Genomic DNA, 24,583 nt, shown 5'->3' on the forward strand with positions numbered 1-24,583 from the left:
GAATAAGATGCTTCCTGCTCTGGCCCTAGGCGGGTCCACCATCTTAAATGTGAGAAGCGAGGAACCCTTCACTTTGTGATACCATTTGACCAAAACCTATGGCTGCTTCTCTAAAGTAGGTTTTGCCTTCACATTTCCCTTCACCAATAATAGTACCATACTTTTATAGTCAGTTTGGAAATTCTTTGCAAATGGCAACTTAGGTGTCTGCCTATGTTTGTTTAGTGTAATATATTCACCCTAACACAGTCATAGTAGACGTGATATCACATCACTTCCAACCATATGACATCACAGGAAGTTCCCTTATTTTGACACTCGTCAAGCTATTAGGTTTTCTCTTGATGTTCCGACTGAAAGAGTCTTTCCTATGAGAGTCAGGAACCGGCACTAAGCCACGTCAGAACCACTGGTTAGAAATGTTCTTCGGGCCATCAATGACAGAGCTGGTCCTCACACGGTGCAATCCCTATACCACCATCTAGATGAGTCATTGGAACTCAGTCAGCTTATTCCTGTGCATGCAGTAAGTAGCTGCTCATTTCTGAGCTCCCATACTCAGTGGGTGGGTTTAAGCTACGGGTTGTGATCCTGCTTCACTGCTGAAAGAGTATGACTATCTTAATTCATCAACCAACAGTCAAGACAGGCTGTAACATTTTTCAAAAAAGATCCTCTTTTAAATGGACCACAAGGGTTGGATCTGCCATCCACCATTTCAGTGCTTATTGTGTCACAACCCCTGCAGATGGGGGCTGCCCCAACCACTGTTAGTTTTTGTAGATAAGACGAAGGGCAGCATTTACCCAGCCCCAAATTGTGCCAGAACTGTAGGGCGTAATGGCGGATCAAGGCTACACGAGCACCTACCAGAACGTTTTTATGTGAGTGGTTGTTCAGTTGAGTGGTGCAAGACTTTTCAGCTCTCACATAAAATAGCATCTTACTTTCTGTAGTGCTCCCCATGCACTGAAAAAATAACGCAGTTCGTTGCATTGTTTCTAATAAATTCGTGGCACCCTAGATAGGTGTCCTATTTATCTTAATTCAGACGCAGACTGTGGGTGTGTTAGGGACTATTAAATTACCAGTTTAAAATATTACCTGGAAAACAAATACTAATAACCAGTTATTTTACTCATTAAGGGGAAACAGTCGGTAGTGATGAGTTTTCTAAAGATGGATTGTTTTATTGTTTTGCGTAGAACTTCTGTTTTAAGTCTGAAGGTCAAGAAGGTAAAGGGTAGCGGGACCCAGCATGGGAATGTTACCCCCCAACACAATATTCTAGTTAGGACAGTGTAATGTGTAGTGGCAGACTATTTTGGATGAAGTATAATAAACCACATATTGACATAGTTGTATGATGTATGTTTTCAAACAAAGCTTTCCAAATATTGCTAATATGAAAATGAAAAATAGCTGCAAAATGTAGAACACCCCCAAAAAATGTTTAACTATTCATTTGTAATTGGAAACGTATTTGTGTTGGTAAGTGCCGTGGCTGATTGCGTGAACTCCTGATATCTAAGTAGATCTCTCCATGAGCCCTCAAAACACTGGAGAGTATAAGACTTCTGGTATCCATGCATATTATTAAATATATTTGAAATTGTAAAATAATACAATTAGTTTTAGCAAAATATTTTGAAAAATAAAATAGGAAGCAACTGACCCTCATAAATGAAATTGTTTCCGTAGGCATGCTGCAGCTGTAAAGTACCGCCTGACAAGAATAAACTTGGCCCTATATCTGTAAATGAGAAAAAATGATAATTGAGGGGATTAAACAAAAGTACAGAATGTTTCATAGGTTCACATACCTGAATCATCCCCATTGTTGAGATGGGAGACCCACGGTAGACACAGTGAGCAGTGCAATGTTATACATAGCCTGCAAAGCTTTAACGTGGTCACATTATTAACGTATTCACATAAACTCAAAAGAACCAAACTTTAATTTAGCAAGCTCGGAGGACTACACTCCCCATGGAGGTCACCTGACCTCCGATTTCGACTGCATGTCGTCTATAAAGGGAGTCCATTGCGCTTTGCTCAATATGCCTCTCAATGACTTTTTGGCTCATTAGGGTTATTATTTTGTGAGCGAGTTTACACATCTGCAGATTTAACAACTGGCTAAAGCAGACAATGACTGACACCTCAGATAAGATCTTTTGAGGCAATTTGGAATCTGTGGTAAAATGAGGATTCATTTTGAAAATCTACGCAAATAATTGTTTTAATGCCGCTATCCTGACCACAAAGCTAAAAATTATAACATCTGTTACACATTTTCCACAAAAGCCCTCAAGGGACTCCATGGAGGTTAGATTCTTACTCTGGCTCCAAAAATTATAATTTAGAGATATGTCATTTATTAAGAACTTTAAAGGTTCCTCAAGAACATCTACAAGAGCACATGAAAGGGCTCATTGTCTTGTAGGATGCACTCCAAAATTCACATGTGAGGAAATTCCGTCCACATCTAAAGAGCCTCCTTCGAAACATGTTAACAAATTCAGAGATCAGAAGCTGTAACATGAGGAAGTGATTTTGACTAGAAGAGTTTTTTCAAAGAAGAGTTCTGCAACACCCAGAAATAAGATACTGTTGAACTTCATACAGAAATGATGACCTTGTCAATGAATAAATCATCAATGATGAAAGGACTGTCAGCAAGGATTTCCCCAAAAGTAAAAATTCCTACGTATGCCTACAGTGATTACAGACTGGTCGACAACATCCTCAATGTTGACTTCTCCAAAGACGACCTCCTCAACTATAGCGGAAATCACCACCACAGCCAAGGCAACACCGGTGACAGCCACCTCATTGGCAACACTGATGACGGCCACCTCGCCGATGACACCGTCAACCACCACCTCATTGATGACACTTTTGATATTAATACTGTCAACAACCACCTCATCAACAACGATACCATTGATGAGAGCTTTGTTGACCATACCATTATCTAAGACTTCAAAAACACCAGACGTTCCTCTGTCAGAAAAGGGAATCCCAAAACCCTTGATTCCTGAACATACTTTACCAAGTAAAGTCTCCCCTTATACTCTGAAACATCTGTCAACATCTGTCCAATACAGGGGATCAAACAAGGAAGGGCCTTTTGGGTCATTGTACATTCCCACACAGCTCAAGGTTAAATATTAGGACCCTGACAACGAAGAATATGGTGACACAGAAGATTTACTCCAATTTGATTATGGCCAAAGGGAGGAAGATGATACTTAACAGCCATTTGCGGAGCATTGAGGAATGGCAATATGGAAAAGCTTATGATGAAGGCACTCAAGTCACAAGTCAAGATATGATGTAAGTGCCAATTAATATGATGAAAGATTTAAGACTTGTGCTGGCAGACGATTATACCCACTTCCCAGAACTCACAGCAGACAATCAGTGAAGACAGACTTCTAGACTGTCTTTATTGCTTCAGTCAATACCTTAAACTTGCCCTACCACACCACACACACCTGTGCATCTACCGCTCAGACAAGCCCATCAATTACTCAAAAACTGCATTCTTCTGTGATACCCCAGCCTATATGGGGAATATATTTTCTGTGATAGCAGCAACTTTTATCAGAGTATCTTATGTGCTAGCAATTCCGTCTGGCTATGTTAGACAGATGTAGTTCAGATATTGCTCCATATTTAGAACTTCTGGCAGATGAAAAAAGAATGGTGTGAAGGCTATTCATTTGGAAGAAAAAAGAAAATTTTCGGCCATAATAGGCACAGTCATTGACACCGCAAAAAAATGGATTCAGGCAGTTCGCTGGAGCAGCTGTATTGCATAGGAAAGGGTGGTTGAAGTCTACCTCTTTTTGACTGAACGTTCAAAGCGCCGTATGTTGGCCATGCCCTGCTATGATCTGAGTTTTTATTTGTGACCCTTATATAAATGAGGCCGTACAATCCACTAAGTCTGAAGCTGACTTAGCAAGATTGATGGAGTTTTGGAAGAGCAAAGACGAGCTGTAGGCAGAGGTACATTTTAAACCTACATATTTCAGACATTTCAATTGCCAACAGCATCCTATAAGGCCCCTTGTCGAAAAGCTAGCAATCAGTTTAATGGCCAAGATACAAAAAGGAGGCAGTGACAACTCTCTGCGGACGGTCATAACATCGCCAACCAATACTGTATGTAAGAAGAACCATTTCAATGTTTAAATAGTTGGAAAAAGGTAACATTGGACCATTAGGTTCTACAAACAATTTAGTCATACACCGGAGTTCATCCTGAAACCTCTTCCATCCAAGAAACTTCATCAGCATCTTGATCTGAGATCTTCATAACGTTAAAGACAGGAGCAGTGGAGCTGGTCCTCAACTTCCAGTGGAATGTAGGTATCTATTTGTGCTTAGAAAAAAATCAGGAGAATGGAGTCCAATTTTAGATCTACACCAATTACACAAATTTACAGCGAGGCAAACATTTTGTATGGTAACTTTATAAAAAGCTCTCCAGCTCCTTCAAGAAGAGAACTACACGTTGAAACTAGAGTTGCAGAGTTCATAGTTTCATATTCCAATTCACCCCAGGCTTCTTAAGTTTCTGAGATTCGAAGTGGCCGGTTGCCAATATCAATTCAAAGTCCTCCCACTCACAATATGTACAAAGGGCATGGCCCTAGTTCCTGCCAATCTCAGAAAATAGGTGCAACAAGCCTTCCCCTCTCAATCATTGGCTTGTCAAAGTAAATTTGTTCACAACAACTCAAGCTCAGTACTAGTGTGAACGGACAATGCAAGGTACTTGTATTTAATGAACAGAAGATGGAGGAACACTGTCTTGTCCCGTATCCGAGGGAGCAGCATAAGATATGGGATTGGGTTATTCAATACCACATCCAATCATTAACATCTGAGTTAAAACAAACTCAATTGAGAAAAGTATTTCATGGTTGGGGTAATCTGAATCTGGATCTTTTTATGATTAGTTAAAACTAAAATGTGCCAGTATTATTCCAGCAGGCACACTCTACCTGGGTCATGGAGAGATTTGTTTCTGGCAGCATGGTCAGGGCCCTTTGTTTACACTTTCCCCCAATTTTCCTAGTATCAAGGGTGTTGAACAAAATAGCAGCTGATACCGATCGCCCCAAAGTGGGCGAGGCAAAAATGGTTCACAGAGCTACTTTGCCACTCAAAACAACATCAAATTCTGCTTCCACATCTGTCAAATCTTCACAACAAAGACGAGGTCATGCACCGGAATACACCAGCATTACGTCATTGACTTGGCCCATGAATACAATGAATTCCTCCCCTTAAACATTCCTGATGACTACAGAGAAATATTATCCAAAACTAGAGCACTATCTACTAATAAAACATATGAAGCAAAATGTATGCCTTCTGTATTTGATGTAATCATCACAGCCTACCTCCATTTTCTTCTGCTCCACATAAAATCTTACCATATTTATCCAGTATTATGGGTGTCTTTCATAGATTCACATGCCCGAATCATTCCCCGTCGTCGAGATGGGAGCCCCGGTAATAGAAAAGTAATGTCCTATAGACATACATAGAGAAAAATAGGCCTAAGGGCCTTGCCTTAGTAGCCTATCTATGTCCTTTTGTAAAAAGGACCAAATTCCTAAAGGTAGCCAATCAGCTACCACCTCCCTCTAGAACCTTCCTGCCAGGAGCCTCAGTCTCTCAGATTTTCTACCGCACGTTGTGCTAGGGAGTCCCCACCTGAGCTCTCCTCAGGTTTCTTCAATTTCTCTCCTTTTCTTCAAAAAACTTGGATTATACTTCAACTATGACTGAACAACAGAAAAAAGGACTCTTTAGAGCCTGTTCTTCTTGTGGCAAGAAGAGACTGCACGTCGACGACAAGCATGAGACTTGCCTCTACTGCCTCTACCCTGACCATACAGCAAAAGACTGCAGGGTATGTAGAACATTCTCTACCAAAACACTTAAGGACAGAGAAGGAAGACTGCTCCTCTGGTTAAACAGACTCAAAACCAGAGATGATGAGGTGCTCTCCTCGGAGGGCAGTGAAATGGCTTCAGTTTCTTCGAAACTGTCTTTGAAAAGGCCAAGGGAGGCTTCCCCTGGCCATTCAGACGTCCCTCACAAAAAGACTGCTTCAAAGTCTTCTGAGGCAAGGTCTGACACGTCTGTGAAGGATGCTGCAACCTTCAGAAAGCCATCGCAGTCCTCGTCGACTACTTCCACGACGTCCTCTTCAAGAAAAACGAACTATGTCTCCACATCGACGACGACAGTCTCGACGACGGTGGCGTCGTCAGCCTTGACTTCTACGACGACGACTACCCACTCGTCGACGATGGGTAAGCCAATATCGTCGATTGTACTTATTGAAAAGCAGCAGTCGTTTGTCAAAACTCCGTCGTCATCACTGTCGACGTCGACAAAATCGTCGACGAGAATTCAGTCGACGCCAACCGCATCGTCGACGAAGACACCGACGACGGTAGGTGCACCGTCGACGACAAATGCACCGTCAACGGCTACTACACCGCCGACGACGAAAGTGCCGTCGACGGCCTTATCGACGACGGCGAAAGTACCGTCGACGACCACATCGACGACGACGAAGGCACCGTCGACGACCACGTCGACGAAGGCATCGTCGACGGCCGCACCGTCGACGCCCGCTCCGTCGACGACAGCTTCATCGGCGAAGGAACGGTCGACGCTTGAAAAACGATCGACGTCGATACCGTCGACGACACCAACGACGACCCCGTCGACGACGACGACATCGTCGACGCCATGGAAAAAAGCGGAATTAGTTCCATCAAAAAAGGTCACCAAACTCCCTATTACGCCCGATTTAACATCACCCAGTAGGGTTCAAACACTGCTCCCTTCTCGCATACTACAAGATGACGAATCGGATGATGAACAATTCGAACAAGCTACTAGTCCGTCAGATCTCAATGTCAAATGCCAGAGTACTGACGATGACGGAGATGATGTTATTTTTACAGAGGAAACTGTTCAGGCTCAAGTACATACTCGAGTCACTCCAATGATCGTCTTGCCGGCTGAGATAGTCACTGATCTCCAATTCTTGATCACAGACTACAAAAAACGATTCCCAGAATCGTCAGCGACCCCTTCAAAAGACAACTCTCAGGAATCTTCACTGCCGCAAAGATCACCAAGGACAAGACCAACGCCTTTGGTTATTCCTCAAGATAGTGAACAGGTTCACAACATCCAATCCTCTGATGAGGACGACGAACCTCCTGAGGAAGGTGAGGTTCGAGATGACCTCTCTCAAAACAGAGATGACGAAGATTACGTTGCTCATTCTCCGGCCACACCGGAACCCAGCACGTCAGACTCTCCACCAGTGGATATCGGCGGATTCCACAATTTAATCGAGAGAGCGGCCACTAGATTTCACATGACAATGGAAACAAAAGTAACGGATTGTTCCTTATATGACTTTAAAGATCCTATAAAGAAAGAGGCAAGGTCCATTCCCATAATAGATCACATCTGGGAACAGGGTCTACAGCTCATGCAAACACCTGCATCTGTTTCAATTGTGGTACCTAAACTGGATAAAAAGTATAGGGCTCCGTCAACGGCACCCACTTGCTTTAATTCACATCCTAAACCAGATTCGGTCGTCACTCAAGCCGCCCAGAAGAACTCCAGAAACCCATCCTCACCACTGTCAGCACCACCAGACAAGGAGGGCAGGAAATTGGATGGCATAGGCAAACGTTTCTCCACAACGTCAGCCATGACAGTCAAAGTTGCAAACGCCATTGCTCTGCTAGGCAGATACAATAGACAACTATGGGAAGATATCGCTCCATATCTAACGCATGTACCTGACAACTTGAAGGATGAAGTCCAGGCACTCCTTCATGAAGGTCAAATGTCAGCATCGGAAATCATAGATTCGGCTGTCGATGTCGCCATGACAGGCTTCAGACAGCTGGCAGGCGCCGCAGTTCTGCGCAGACAAGGATGGCTCAAGGCGACATCCTTCAGACAAGAGGTCCAAACCAAAGTTGTAGATATGCCCTATGACGGACAACAACTATTTGGAGCAAAAATAGATGAAGCCTTGCAGACGATCAAGAAAGACACCGACACTGCAAGGGCTCTCGGGACTTTACAATTCAGAAACCAGTCCTTTCGAGGGCACAGAGGAAGAGGACAATCCACATACAGAGGATCCTATCAAGGAAAATCCACATACTCATACAATCAAAATCGCTCACAATATCCGCAGCGACAGCAACAACAAGGTCGTCAGACCTCCTACGGGAGATCGAACTTCAGGGGCAAATCTCAAAAGAAAACGGCTGGCGGAAGACAATGACCATTTCCCGCAGCCAGTCCCCCCACCGTCCTGTCCGCTCAAAATTGGAGGCAAATTGACACATTTCCTCCACAATTGGAAATCGATTACGACGGATCGGTGGGTACTACAATTAATCCAGCACGGTCACACCTTGGAATTCAACTCCATCCCACCATTAACTCCTCCTCACAAACATCATCACAAACACCTTCGTTTGTTACTAAAGGAAATCTCTTCCATGATAAAAAAGGGAGCAATAGAGCGAGTCCCATCAGCTCAAAAGGGAAAGGGATTTTATTCCCGCTTCTTTTTAATCCAGCAGAAAAAGAAGAAATGGAGGCCCATTCTAGATCTCAGGGCGCTCATTGCCTTCCTGAAAAGCCAATCGTTTCGAATGGTGACTATCCAGGAAATCTTAGGTTCCCTAGAGGAAGGAGACTATATGACGTCTTTGGACCTGCAAGATGCATATTACCATATCCCAATACACAAACGACACAAAAAATTCCTACGATTCGAAGTAGCAGGTCTCCACTACCAATTCTGTGTCCTCCCATTCGGCCTCAAATCAGCGCCACGCATTTTTACAAAGTGCCTGGCTCCTGTGGCAGCTTTCCTGAGACAACAAAATCACCAGGTCTTCCCCTACCTGGACGACTGGCTGGTGAAAGCACCGTCTCTCACAGACGCGCAGCTGTCTTCCAACGCCTGTCTCGATATTTTCCGGAACCTAGGTTTGACTCTCAACTTCGAGAAATCTACTCTACGACCCACCAGGATTATAACATTCCTGGGGGCCACTATAAACACCATTTCCTCCAAAGCCTTCCCATCTCAAGAAAGAAAACACAAACTGATGACTCTAGCTACCGCAGTATCTTCAAAACAAACCATCAAAGTACGGATTTTCAAATCTCTTCTAGGGATGATGTCTTCCTGCATACTACTCATCCCTCACTGTCGGCTCAGAATGCGCCCCCTTCAGGAGGCCCTGACCAAACAGTGGACCCAATGTACAGATTCCTTCGAGGATCACATAGTCATCACTCGACAAATATCCGAGATGCTGGATTGGTGGATGAAGAACAAGAACCTATCCAAAGGTCTCACGTTCTTGTTACCAGAAACTCCACACGTCATAACGACGGACGCATCTCTCGAAGGATGGGGTGCAGTCCTTCAAGACCTTCAAATCAGCGGCAGATGGTCAGAGCAAGAGAAGGCTCTGCATATCAACCTCCTAGAACTACGAGCAGTCCTTCACTCTCTACAGGCATTCCTCCCTCGCATCAAAAACTCAGCAGTACTTGTGAGGACGGACAACATGACCACAATGCACTACTTAAACAAGCAGGGAGGGACACGCTCGCTGACACTGTCTCGCGAATCACAAAAAATTTGGAACTGGCTACTGCTCAACAACATCACATTAACATCGGAGTATGTCCCAGGAAAAGACAACGTCATAGCAGACGCTCTCAGCAGACAGAGGTCCCTGTCCCACGAATGGGAACTGGACCAACAAGTTCTAAACAACATCTTCTCGACATGGGGAAAACCGCAAATAGACCTCTTCGCCACCAGGGAGAACAACAAATGCCACAGCTTCGCAAGTTGGCATCCCCAACAGAGGTCATTAGGAAATGCATTTTCCATCGCATGGCGCAACGTGTTTGCGTACGCATTTCCGCCATTTCCCCTGATAAGCAGAGTCATCCGGAAAATGAAAATGGAACATTGCACATTGATTCTCATTGCCCCATACTGGCCGAGACAACATTGGTTCGCGGACCTCCGTCGCCTCTCAGTCCGACCATCAATCCAACTGCATCAACATCCCTCTCTACTCTCGATGTCCAACGGCCAGATACTCCACCCGAATCTGACATCTCTCAGATTATCGGCTTGGCTCCTGAGTACCGAGAATTCTGTCACCTACGAATCCCGCAGGAGTGCAAGGAAGTCCTAGCTAAAGCAAGAGCAGTTAGCACGAACAAAACTTATTCCTTGAAATGGAAACGCTTTTGTATTTGGTGTAGAGAGAACAATATACATCCTTTCAGGATCACTCCAGAGCAGATACTGCCTTATCTACTACATCTGGCCCAAGCAGGACTGGCGCATGCTTCCATCAGGGTACATCTGGCAGCAATTTCACGCTTCACAAGGACTTCAAAAGGTCCTTCCCTATGGTCCAACAGACTGATAAAACAGTTTCTTAAAGGGCTTTATAGATCTTTCCCTAGACCAAGACGAATACCACCAACGTGGCATCTGAATATTGTACTCAATCAATTGATGAAGCATCCATTTGAACCTATCCATAGGGCTGATATCAAATACATTTCATGGAAAACTGCACTTCTCTTAGCTTTAACAGCAGCCAGAAGAGTCAGTGAGTTACAAGCTCTTTCGATACAGGATCCTTTCATGCAATTTAGAGAGGACAGAGTAATTTTAAGAACCAACCCCCGTTTCATTCCTAAAGTCCCCTCGGACTTCCATCTCAATGAACCGCTTGTGCTTCGGTCATTCTTCCCGAACCCAAGCACGGTGGCTGAAAGGTCTCTTCACTCTTTGGACATTAAGAGATGTCTAAAATTTTATCTGGACAAAACAAAAGATTTCAGAAAAACAAAACAACTGTTTGTCGCCTTCAGCAGGCCTAGAAAAGGCATGCCACTCTCCAAACAAACCATTTCCAGATGGATATCGGCAGCAATTGCATTTTGTCATGACAAAGCCGGACGTCCATTACATTCCACAGTCCGAGCACATTCCACGAGAGCTGTGTCCACATCGGCAGCATTATTCGCTGGAGTACCGATTCTGGACATCTGCAGAGCGGCCACCTGGAAATCGCCGCATACCTTTACCAGACACTACTGCCTGGACACGGAACTGATGCAGGATGCAGCTGTGGGCCAAGCTGTACTTCGCCATCTATTCCAGTAAGATGAGCCTTCCTACTTCCCACCGTCCTGCAATGGTATGCACATTTCTTTACTTTACTCTTTATATTACTGATGGTATCTAGTCACATGATATGTATTATCTCAGACTGTTATATTCCATCGCATATGTGCATAATGTATTGCTTGCTATTCTGATTCAGGCATGTGAATCTATGAAAGACACCCATAATACTGGATAAGAAATGCGTTACTTACCTGTAACAGCAGTTATCCAGTATTGGTGTCTTTCATAGATTCACATGCAACCCTCCCACCTCCCCAGGAAGGGCTCATCTCTCACTACAGAGCATATGTTACGTCTACCTAGCTTGGTGCGTACGAAAATCTGAGAGACTGAGGCTCCTGGCAGGAAGGTTCTAGAGGGAGGTGGTAGCTGATTGGCTACCTTTAGGAATTTGGTCCTTTTTACAAAAGGACATAGATAGGCTACTAAGGCAAGGCCCTTAGGCCTATTTTTCTCTATGTATGTTTATAGGACATTACTTTTCTATTACCGGGGCTCCCATCTCGACGACGGGGAATGATTCAGGCATGTGAATCTATGAAAGACACCAATACTGGATAACTGCTGTTACAGGTAAGTAACGCATTTCTTACTGGATTTATCACGCTCAGGCCATGCATCCGCCAAGGTCTATCTTGTGTTCATTTCTCACTTTAGAAGGACCGAAGATCAACTGTGTCTCTTGTTCAATAGACTCGTACAAGAATTTCTTAAAGTGCTTTTTAGGGGCTTTTCAACAATGAGATGCCCAGAATCTCCATGACAACTTAATACAATACTTCTCAACTTTTGAGACGTCTCTTGGATCCATTACACACAACGGATTTAACATATCTGTCATGAAATGTGGCTTTTCTGCTTTAATTTCTGCAAGAAGAGTAAGTGAAATTCAAGCATCCACAATTAAGGAACCATACTTTTAGTCATCATAAGGTCAAACCCTAATTTAATTCCCTGAGTGCCAACAGAACTTTCATTTAAATGAAACAGTGGGTCTCAAAACTTTCTTCAAAAATCCCAGTAAGGCAGCAGAATGAGCACTCCATACCTTGGATCTTAGAATCTGACTACAATTCTACTTGGACTGAACCAACCATTTCAGAAAGTTTAATCAGCTGCTTGTCGCTTATGGTCCTCCCAGCAAGGGACAGTATTTCTCAAAGCAACATATAACTTGCTGTGTAGCCTTAATTTACTGACCTAATAAGGGTGGTGGTCCTTTACAAGGGAATGGCATGGCAAATTCTACCAGAATGATGTCTACATCAACCCCCTTGTTCGCTGAAGTGCTTTTTCCATGAAGTATGCCTCTTTTTCATGTAATTACCACCACCCATTTTATGATGTTTATTGTGTATTTATTGCTCTGTACTCTGATTCAAGTATGAGAATCTATGCATGATCCAATACTGCAGAGAAAAATTATGTTTATCTCTAACTTTAGTTCTCCTATCTTTGTATCATTCATAGATTAAAATTCTACCTACCTCCCGAGTCCAGGCTCACCAATAAATTACCTCTCACGCCTGTGAAATAAAATCTGAAATATGGTGGACCCTGGGGGGGAAGGAGAGAGGGGAGTGGTGTTTCCTGGGCTTGCTTCTGATTGGTTAAACGCTCTTTTGTAATTATGTGAATAGATTAATCATATTACCGTGTTAAAGCTTTCCATGCTATGTTTAGCATTGCACTGCTCACTATGTCTGTTGTGAGACTCGCAGCACAATGACTGGGATGATTCAAGAATGTGAATCTAGGAAATATCGCCCAGGCATGGGGGGCAGCAAAAACCCCCACACAGGAAGCCTGGAAAAAAAGATATGGATTGGTTTGAGGGTGCGGAGCAAGTGATATATCAGAGTCAGGGCTTCCCAAGTAAAGGTGAAAAGATATGGGGAGCGTGGGCGAAATATAGAGGCCAGTGGGCAGTGCCACAGGGGGTGCTCTAGTAATTGCCAAGAGGCAAGATGCACATACATCCATAGACTGTACGGATAATATCAGGTAGGCATTGTCAAAGATATTCGTCATGTTTTGGGTTGCCAGGAATAATGCTTATTCCGTACTGCTAACATGTAATTGATGATGATCAGAAGCTTCTTTGTTCATGTTTAATAAAAATAATCTTTAAAAAAAATGTGAATCTATGGAAGATACTAGGACTGGACAACTACAGTTATAGGTAAGTTACATTTTTCATATGTATAAATTTTGAATATTTGAAACTAACACCAGATTTAAAAAAGAAAAAAATGGTTAAGATAATTTTCACTACACTTTGTGCCTTGAGCAAACATATCTTCACCACGTTGACTAGCACATACTCGTTTTTGCAGTGATAGGAGTTTTTATGTGTACATAAGAAGCACAATGCCCTGGATAGGATGCACACTTTGTGAGCATTCTGGTCTCATTCATACTTTGCCGACAGGTTCCTAAACTCGTTTTTGGTTACAGATTTCTCACTTTTTGGAATTCATAAAATGTTCCTAGGTAATGCCTAGAAATCTGCATATAGCACGTTTGGAGGTATACTTCTAGAAATAAGCTAACTAAACAGTTGTACCTCGGCACTCTGATATTAGTTTTACATAGAAGCAAATGCTTCTAAGGGAGATAATTCCCTGTCCTGACCTTCTTACAGAATCACGACTTATTAGCAATCAAAGATACACAACGGATTCTGCAGATACCTAGTTATGTGTTGTACAAAATGATGAGATTACCTTGTGTTTTTCTGTGGGATATATGTACAGAAGAACGCCTAACAACGAGTTTTGTAATATGTATTAACAATATGGCATTATGAATAACAATTGTATCTCATGTTTTGGATGTTCTCTATATACATTTAAACATTGGATGTGTTTCTTTGATTGCTAATAAGTCGTGATTCCGTTAGGTCAGGACAGGGAATTATCTCCCTTAGAAGCATTTGCTTCTATGTAAAACTAATATCAGAGTGTCGAGGTACAACAACTGTTTAGTTAGCTTATTACAACGGATCTCCTTTGGGATTTTGGTTTAAGTCGACATCTATGGTAGTGGGATGTTACTGTTACCTTGAGGGGCACCATCACTTTATGGATAATAATTTGGACTGACTAAATCAATTGCAACAAAATCATACTTTTACTTTAAGATTGGTAGTGCGACAGCCTATACCACCACTGCCTGTGTTGTATCATTGTAAAACTTTTTGTGGTAGTTGGCACCCAATTGTGTGCATTGCAACTTGACAAAAGAATCCAACTGGGGAAACAAAAAGTCTGTCTAGGTACTTACTATTTCTCTGACAGCATTTACCAACAGGAGACTAATGTCTGACTTCGATGATGAGAGAGATAAAATCTTCTCTGAACTACTTACATGCTCATCTACAGGGACGAACAAACAACAAAAAACTAGTGAACAGGAAGGTTTGAAACTAAAAATTATTAAATTGAAAAGGCTTAAAAAGCAATAATTGTCCAGATGGTGGGACGCCACCACTTTGAAAAGATACTTGGACATAAGACAAATTCCTAGGGGTTTGAGGGTAATTATATTTCCTTCCTTTGATGACTTAGACTCAAGATTCAAGATTCAAAGATAGCTTTATTCGGTATTTGACGAACACCATAAAAGCAAACAGTACACAAATGCGATTAAAAACAACATTAATTAATTAAACATTTACATGCTAAAAAGGAGATTTTTACAAACAAAATGCATACTCATTACCCTAGTCATTCAGTTAATCTAATATTAAAAACCTTGTAAGAAAAATGTTCTGGAAAGCGATTTATATATGTATCGTTGCAATTTCATGATAGGAGGGTTGAGGTAAAAATGACATATTTATGTATTATATGGTGTTATTAGGCACAGAATAATACTTCTACAAACCCTCAACCTACTATTCGTTACTCATAGATCCTCTACATTTTATAACGAACGACAGGAATTTTATCATCACTCCAATAGTACATTCGTCTTGAAGCAGATACAATCTGTGGAGGGCTGCTTTACAACTTCTCAGGCCCCACAGTTTTAACAAAGGCAATAGGTGTTTTTTCCTACCCCATTGATAGTACTTGCAAAAGAGTATACAATGTATGTTAGACTGAGTAGCTACTCCGTCACACGGGCAATTAATCATTTTCCTTGACCAAACATTCGGGGCAGGGAACGTTATTAACCTGAAAAAACAGTCTGTCCTCAGACGAGCTAGCAGCATTCTATGGTAAGGGGAGATATTTGGCTCCAGATAGGGATGTAAACCATGTTCATGCAAAATCTGGCGGTGGGCTATAATGGTGGACTTATTCCCATCTAGATAATATCTCCTCTCCTCCAATAGGCCAAGGCATGTCTCTTTTAATACTTTTTTGGGGATTTGAGCGCATGATAGTGGGTCCGAGAAGAATTCTGGGTTACCGATGGAGTTCAGGAATTTTTTAACGTAGGCTAGCCAAGGTTGTTTAGCACCATTTCCTTGCTGCAGGCAATCCTGAATTACCTCCCTATTAAAGGTCGTGTCCTCGCATGTCCAGATCTTATGCCACAACATAACTGGAGCTATCTTTATGATGTCACTAATGTGAGATCTATCCAGTTCGTTGTGGCAGATGGTAGTGGATGTGGAACGTGGGACTCCTAAGAGGTACCTCAGGAAGGCATTCTCCACCCTTTGGATTTCGGAGCTATCTACAAAACCCCAAATCCCCGCCCCATACACAGCTGTAGACACACATTTAGCTACGTAGATCTTAAGTAGTGTGTCTACCGGTTTCCCGCCCAATTTTTTAGCAAATTGCTTAACCGCCCCTATTGCGCGGGCAAAGGCCAAGTTTCGGGAGGTAATCGCTGCAGACCATGTCCCCCTGTTATTAAAAATGATGCCCAGGTAAGAAAAGGTTTTCGAGATCGCTATCTTTGAATTATTAACAAAGGTTTTGCAGTCTGGTACTTTTTTTCTCGTTGTACATGACATCGTGAAAGTTTTCCCGACATTTATTATGAGACCTCTAGAGCTCATAAAGGTTGCAAAGCCCGTTAGTGCCTTTTGGAGTCCCCGCTGAGTGCGGGCCATAATCACCGCATCGTCAGCGTATAACAATAACGGGACTGCGAGTCCGTTTATCTTGGGGTAATCCACCTCCAGGACATTCATCGAGTCTGCTACCTCGTTTATGTACAAGTTAAATAAAAACGGTGCGAGGATGCAGCCCTGGCGAACGCCCTTTGCAATTGGGAATTTTCTGGTTTGCTCACCGTTTTTCCCATATCTCACCGTGGCACCTGCATCTCTGTAAAGTTCCTGGATAAAAGTTAAGATGTTTTTATCTATCCCCATTTTAGTCAGGGTTTTCCACAGGGTTCCATGATCCAGACAGTCGAAAGCCGAAGTTAGGTCGACAAATGTCAGGAACAAGTTCCCTTTTTTTGATCCAATATATTTGTTTATTATAAGGGACAGGTTTAAGCCCTGCTCTATGGTTCCCACCCCCGACTTAAAACCATACTGAAATTTTGAGAGTATCCCGTTAGTCTTGGCCCAAGTTTGCAGTTTAGTTAGTAGTACCCTGCCAGCGACCTTCATTAAATTATCTAACAGAGAAATGGGGCGATAACATTTTGGATCTTGTCTGTCTCCTTTTTTAAATATTGGAATGACTATCGCTTCCTTCCATGTGTTGGGGAAACCTATTTTAGTATAAGCATTTAGGACATTTGCCAGTAGGGGTGCCCAGAGGTCTACGTTCCCTTTAAATAGATCAATGGGTATACCGTCAGGCCCTGGGGCCTTTAGGCTTGCACTCTGAGAAATCGCTTGTTCCAGGTCTGCGGGGGTGAACATTACTTTTAGTGGAAAGTTTCCATGTGGTTGTAGAAGGATCTCACTCCCCTCGGCCAACTCCTCTTGTGAGGTCAACACAAATGCGTCTTTCTTGTAAAGGGCAGTAAAATGCTTGACCCAGACATCTTCAGCTATGCCAATTTCCAAGGTGTCTACCTTCCTATCTAGAAAAAAGGGGGCATTTACCTCTTTCCAGAAGGACGTGTTATCCCTTAGTGCGCTTGCCTTTATCAAGGCTTCCCAAGCTGCATTTTTAAGTTCTTTCTTCCTTGTCAGGAGAGTCAGCTTATAAGCTTGTCTAGCCTCCTTGACTTGGCTGCTATGCCTAGGTATAGTCTTTAATGCCTGTAGAAGTGCTTTATGGGCACTTGTGCAGGCTCGGTTAAACCAGCCATATATTCTCGATTCCTCTCTTGCCTTTAATTTTTTAGTTAGCTTAGAGTTTATTTCGATTTTAATCTCATCGAATGCCTGTAGTATTTGTTCTGGGTTAGTGCTTAGTTCCAGGCAGGTGTTAAATTGTCTAATTTCTTTCTGTAATAGATCTTTCAAAAAGTTCGTGGGTTCAATTTTTGCCCATTTAATGGCATAGCCATTTTTCTTGGCCAGTGCCACTGAACGGCCATGCAATATATCCGTGGTGCTTATTTTTTGAGTGCCAGGTTTCCCTAGTTTAAGGGAAATACTAATGGGAAAATGGTCACCTATTGCTAGGGCCTCCGTTTCAAACCCACCCACCCAACCTTGGTTCCTGTTTGAAACTAGGATAAAGTCTATTACAGTACCTGCCCCATGACCAAAAAAGGTTGTTTGAAACACTACGGGTGGCTGGCAAAGTTCATTTGCGAAAGCCAAATCCCATTCATGCATAAAATGGTTTAGCAGATTTCCCCCTACGGAGTGTTCAAAATGTGTAGTGGGATCGCCTTGTGAGTCAAAAATGCCACAATTTTTTGTTTGGCTATATGGACATAGGTGGCAATTGAAGTCCCCTGCTATAAGTAAGCAGTCTGCCGCCTGGCCGCCTCTCTTTAGCAGTGAATCCAGTTCCGCTATTAGAATTTTTACCTCTACTTTTGGCATATTATTGTAAAGGTTTATCAAAAAGAAGGAGCGCCCATTTAATTTAAAAAGCAATCCTTGTAGTGAGCTCCCTACACCTGCTTTTGGCCCATTTGCCTGATACATGTTCTGTTCTATATTACAGAGGTTAGAGGTAAAGATACAGAGTCCCCCCGAGCCCCTGCCTCGATTACCCTGGATCGAGGGCACGTAGAAAGTGCTAAAACCCTCTACTGATGTCTCATATGGATCCCAACACTCCTGTAGGCAGACTATATCCTGCTTTTCCATGAAGGTTAGGAATAGCTGGTCACGCGCTTTTTTCGCAAGCCCGGCAATATTCCAGGAAGATATCTTTAGCAGACAAAACCCCTCAGTGATAGGGCAGGATTCTTCCTGCCTAAGTTGTGAGACCATGCCCTCTTGCAAGGCTTCAATCTCGTTATCGAGTTGGGTCTTAGTCCTATCTGCTATACTCAGATATGATTTTATGTTGGTAGTTTCAATTGTGGACCCAGTACCGTTCTCGGTCCATGACCTGTTGGATCTTTCTGTTAATTGCTGGCTTAGCCGGTTTCCTCCACGCGGGTCTTGTACTAGTGGAATCTCTGCCATCGCGGGATTATTATTTTCTACTAGGGAAGGGACATCATGGATCTTATGTAGGGGAGCAGTGACTTCTAAGACCCCTGTGGTAACCTTTATTGGTCAATCGACCATGTCTAAACAGTCGAATCTGTTCCTCATGGGAACCCCCTCCCAGTAATCGAAATTTGGGTTGCCTCTGCTATGGTACCAGGGGCGGGAATTCCAGCCTCTGTTCCATCCATTATTATTGTTATTCCTATTTGTTTTTCTGTTAGTATACCCCACCTGTGTCCAGGGCCAATCCTGAACATCTTCCCATCCAGTTCTGTTTTCATAATTCGGGGTATTTAACGGAGGATAAAAGAAGGAAAGGCGCTGTACATCCACCCCTCCCCTTTTTTCAAGTGCCGGCCAGGAAGAAATATAGTCAGCCATGGCGGGATCGTCACAGTTGACTATGACACAGTCACCCTGTAAGCTTTTTTTAGTATCCCCAATCCAAAACACTCTTCTAACTGAATTAATTCTGCTATGATGCGATGGCTGTATAGGTCTGTTTTGGCTAAGCCATTGCAGAACTTTGTTTCTCAGTGACCACTGGGGCTCATCCGAGCCCTCTGGTAATTCTGAGACCCCTGTTAGGACAACAGTGAACGGGGTGGCCTCAGGTGGCAGATGGAACGGCCGTCTAGGTCTAGATCCCGTCCTCTGTTTCCCCTGAGCTTGAGAGGGGTGAGATTTTTGGAGTTTTTGTGTATTCTCCTTTAGGTTTGCTAGCTGAGTATTTAGGGCTACTAGGGCTGGGGTGGGTTGTGCATTATCACTAATGGCTGGGGTGGGTTGTGCATTATCACTAATGGTGACGAGTTGGCCCTTTCCCTCTACAGTTTGGGGTTTATGAGTATTTTGTGGATTCTGTTTGACATTTTTAGTAGTCTGGATGTTCCCTTCTTTATCTGGTCCACCGGGCTTTGGGCAGACAACTGATGTTGTGGAAGGTTGGGTTGGTTTTGCCAATATGGCCGGTTTAGTTGGTTGTGTCGTCTTCCCCGCCCCCGTGTCTAGGGTGCTAAGTGACTTTTGCATGAATGCAGGGGTATTTAGTTTGGCGAGTTGTTTTTCAATTACCCTTATGCTTTTCTCCAGGGGTTTCAGATGGTATTTTAACAGTTCCCCCATGCTGTTTGTGAGAAAATCGTGTAGTGTCACACATGAGGTACAGGGTTTTTGTAAGCCCCCTAATGCGCCTAGTGAATCTAGGTTCCCCAGTGGCGTGATGTTCCGTGGAGGCGTGTTTAGAATCACACTATTAGTTGGTGATGGTGTTTGCAACACTACGGTGTTGTTAGTGTTTATGTTCAGGTTGCTAGGAATCCCACCATTTGGTGGAGCTAATAAATGCACGTGTGGGTTCGACCCCTTGTTTAACCTCTTTGGTATGGCACCCTCCCTGGCCCCCGTGATGTTAGATTCTGTGGCTATTTCATGATTTTGTAGGAGTTGTAAATCTGGTGTTTTTTCCAGATCCTCCCTAGAATCAGAATCGGAACCTAGTGACAGCTGTGTTGCTGACAAATCCACAGTATTTGAAACTGTGTGAACTAATGCACTTGTTGTATTCAGCAGGGGTATGATAGCCCCCTTTTGTATAGGGGTTTGTGCTGAGGCCAGCGGACCCATAGACGATCTTTTTCTGGCCATCTCCAGTTCATGAGACACCCGTCGATCTAACAATTGGATAGTATTGTCAATGGCTGCATTGGCCTTGTGTAGAAATAGGTCAAGTGGACCCGTTATGTCGGTGGTTTTGTCTGTTTTTTTGCTTCTAGTGACTCTGGACATAATTGGGCGCTCTGCGTTACTGGGGTGGTAACTTGTAGATCGCGAGCAAAACTAGTATCGCTGTTACAACTAGAATATGAAGCCCCACTAATATAGACCACACAAAGCAGCAGGTGGGCGGAAAGAAATATAAACACAAAGACAAAAATAGAAATACCGTGGCCCAGTCCAGTCCTGCACAGTCTGGAACGGGCTGAAACGGGCCCGCCCTTGGCCCGGGCTTCGCCTCGCGCTTCTCCACGCGCGCGTCCCGCGTTGCGTGGAGTATGGTTTAATTTAAAGGGAGGGTGAAAGGGCGTTACCGCCGGGGGAAGAGGCACCAGGTGGTGGAAGCAAAGGCTTCTGGTCCTCGCAGTCCCCCGGTGCAGGCAGCCAACCAGAGTGGGGTCTAGCGCACGCTGGGAGCTGTTGGACACTCCGTCGATCAAGGAGGAGCTCCCACCAGCAGCGCGACCTCAGAGGGTTTCTCCAGGCAATTTGGCGCTAGTTCGCTTCCAAACGTCCTTCAAAGCAGCAGTAGCACGGATTCTGTGAGTGGCACCCGCGAAGCGGGTGTCACGAAAGGTAAATAGGGAACGGCAGGTGATGGGCGTTACCGCCGGGGGAAGAGGCACCAGGTGGTGGAAGCAAAGGCTTCTGGTCCTCGCAGTCCCCCGGTGCAGGCAGCCAACCAGAGTGGGGTCTAGCGCACGCTGGGAGCTGTTGGACACTCCGTCGATCAAGGAGGAGCTCCCACCAGCAGCGCGACCTCAGAGGGTTTCTCCAGGCAATTTGGCGCTAGTTCGCTTCCAAACGTCCTTCAAAGCAGCAGTAGCACGGATTCTGTGAGTGGCACCCGCGAAGCGGGTGTCACGAAAGGTAAATAGGGAACGGCAGGTGATGGGCGTTACCGCCGGGGGAAGAGGCACCAGGTGGTGGAAGCAAAGGCTTCTGGTCCTCGCAGTCCCCCGGTGCAGGCAGCCAACCAGAGTGGGGTCTAGCGCACGCTGGGAGCTGTTGGACACTCCGTCGATCAAGGAGGAGCTCCCACCAGCAGCGCGACCTCAGAGGGTTTCTCCAGGCAATTTGGCGCTAGTTCGCTTCCAAACGTCCTTCAAAGCAGCAGTAGCACGGATTCTGTGAGATTTAAAAAAGAAAAAAATGGTTAAGATAATTTTCACTACACTTTGTGCCTTGAGCAAACATATCTTCACCACGTTGACTAGCACATACTCGTTTTTGCAGTGATAGGAGTTTTTATGTGTACATAAGAAGCACAATGCCCTGGATAGGATGCACACTTTGTGAGCATTCTGGTCTCATTCATACTTTGCCGACAGGTTCCTAAACTCGTTTTTGGTTACAGATTTCTCACTTTTTGGAATTCATAAAATGTTCCTAGGTAATGCCTAGAAATCTGCATATAGCACGTTTGGAGGTATACTTCTAGAAATAAGCTAACTAAACAGTTGTACCTCGGCACTCTGATATTAGTTTTACATAGAAGCAAATGCTTCTAAGGGAGATAATTCCCTGTCCTGACCTTCTTACAGAATCACGACTTATTAGCAATCAAAGATACACAACGGATTCTGCAGATACCTAGTTATGTGTTGTACAAAATGATGAGATTACCTTGTGTTTTTCTGTGGGATATATGTACAGAAGAACGCCTAACAACGAGTTTTGTAATATGTATTAACAATATGGCATTATGAATAACAATTGTATCTCATGTTTTGGATGTTCTCTATATACATTTAAACATTGGATGTGTTTCTTTGATTGCTAATAAGTCGTGATTCCGTTAGGTCAGGACAGGGAATTATCTCCCTTAGAAGCATTTGCTTCTATGTAAAACTAATATCAGAGTGTCGAGGTACAACAACTGTTTAGTTAGCTTATTACAACGGATCTCCTTTGGGATTTTGGTTTAAGTCGACATCTATGGTAGTGGGATGTTACTGTTACCTTGAGGGGCACCATCACTTTATGGATAATAATTTGGACTGACTAAATCAATTGCAACAAAATCATACTTTTACTTTAAGATTGGTAGTGCGACAGCCTATACCACCACTGCCTGTGTTGTATCATTGTAAAACTTTTTGTGGTAGTTGGCACCCAATTGTGTGCATTGCAACTTGACAAAAGAATCCAACTGGGGAAACAAAAAGTCTGTCTAGGTACTTACTATTTCTCTGACAGCATTTACCAACAGGAGACTAATGTCTGACTTCGATGATGAGAGAGATAAAATCTTCTCTGAACTACTTACATGCTCATCTACAGGGACGAACAAACAACAAAAAACTAGTGAACAGGAAGGTTTGAAACTAAAAATTATTAAATTGAAAAGGCTTAAAAAGCAATAATTGTCCAGATGGTGGGACGCCACCACTTTGAAAAGATACTTGGACATAAGACAAATTCCTAGGGGTTTGAGGGTAATTATATTTCCTTCCTTTGATGACTTAGACTCTGATTTGCTGACGGAATGGGAGGAACTGATACTCACTTCCTCGTACAGAATGATGGATCTATTGATCCGCCATGCAGAACGCAAACGCAACAAACTCCTAGATGAAATAGCACTACTTGAATTAGAAATCAAGAACATGAACTTGCCTGATCCAACTGAAAAAAACTACACAACTTTGAAGGCAACTTTAAGCAGTTACCAATTATACATCAAAGATAAAAAAATGAGAACGTTTCAGAGAGATGAAAATGATTACAAAAATGGGCACGTCTTCACTTTCGCAAAAAGATTTGACGTAGTGAAAACACATCAGGGGAGGAACAAGGAAATAAAAATGAGTGAATCAGACATCTCAAGTGTTAGCAGTGTCACAACTGAGCCAGAACCAACGGTTGGTACCTCTGGTACCACTTTAGATCCAGCAACATCCTCTTTTTTAGAGGAGATGAGCCGCTTTCGCAAGGGCTCCAGAAACAATTTCAATCGGGATACCATAAAAAGCCAGGAAGGGGCGGGAGGCGCCACAGGCGGGAGGGAAGGGGCGACCAACAACAGATCAGTGTCCCGCAATGCAAAGAATTGAGCCCAACAACCCATGGAGAGTTGAATTTTGGAAGTAATGCGGCTGCTACTTCTAACTCTGTAAACATTATAAACCTATCTAACTATGAACTTACCAGCTGTGATGAAAAGGTACTTACTAAAGGCCTAAGTTTTTGCCCAACTGCCCTACCAGATTTTGTCAAAATGTATGTGGATGTGTTCAAATTTGCGAGAAAAGCAAAATTAAAGAAGTTCTATGCAGAAAATACGACTCTGACTTTGCCTCAGCAACTGAAAGTACCACTGTGTAACAAAACCATCAGTGAAGTCTGTAATACCCACATGTTGTTATCTTTGAATGACAGTACTATAATAATGCCAGACGTAATAGAGCAATTGGTAATAGACTCCAACCTGAGTACAGACAGTGGCCTTAGGGACAAATCCACATTTATTCCTTCTCTACAGTCTGACTACACGATAGATGCTTTTCAAAAAGCTGTGACAGATGACCTATATTCCTTAGAGGACAGTTTGAGAAAGAAACAATACAGACACAACTTAACCAAAAAGGAGCATTTGGCTCTCAGGGCCATCTCCATGGACAAACACTTAGTGGTGAAAGAAGCGGACAAGGGCGGAAACATAGTCCTAATGAGGTAAGCAGACTACATAGCCGAAATCAATAGACAAGTAGAGGATACACAAGCTTACACCAAATTACATATAAATCCTCTCAAAACCATTTCCACCTTAATAGAATCTAAAATCAGGATTTGGAAAGAACAGGGTCTTTTAACGGACAGGGAAGCCAGATATCTTTATATTGCTTCACCTAGGGCACCCAGCATTTACGTGCTTCCAAAAATCCACAAATCTGACACATCACCTCCCGGGAGACCAAAAGTGTCTGGTATTGGGTCAC

The 24,583-nt window shown here is 43.4% G+C and overlaps 1 protein-coding gene across 3 annotated transcripts in view; it reads left to right on the forward strand.

Moving 5' to 3' along the window:
- The window catches only part of ATP6V1B1 (ATPase H+ transporting V1 subunit B1), a 989,440-nt gene that overhangs the window by 608,633 nt on the left and 356,224 nt on the right, over nucleotides 1-24,583 (forward strand). Inside the window, exon 1 of one of the 3 annotated variants that reach the window (XM_078674536.1) lies at nucleotides 18-115. The exons of the other annotated variants lie outside the window; for them this stretch is intronic. The gene's annotated coding sequence lies outside the window, so the exon portion shown is untranslated. Of the gene's footprint in view, nucleotides 1-17; nucleotides 116-24,583 lie in introns of those variants that run through there. 3 annotated transcript variants of the gene reach the window in all.

Source organism: Lissotriton helveticus, chromosome 2_1 (genome assembly GCF_964261635.1).
Source record: "Lissotriton helveticus chromosome 2_1, aLisHel1.1, whole genome shotgun sequence".
Taxonomy (NCBI): domain Eukaryota; kingdom Metazoa; phylum Chordata; class Amphibia; order Caudata; family Salamandridae; genus Lissotriton; species Lissotriton helveticus.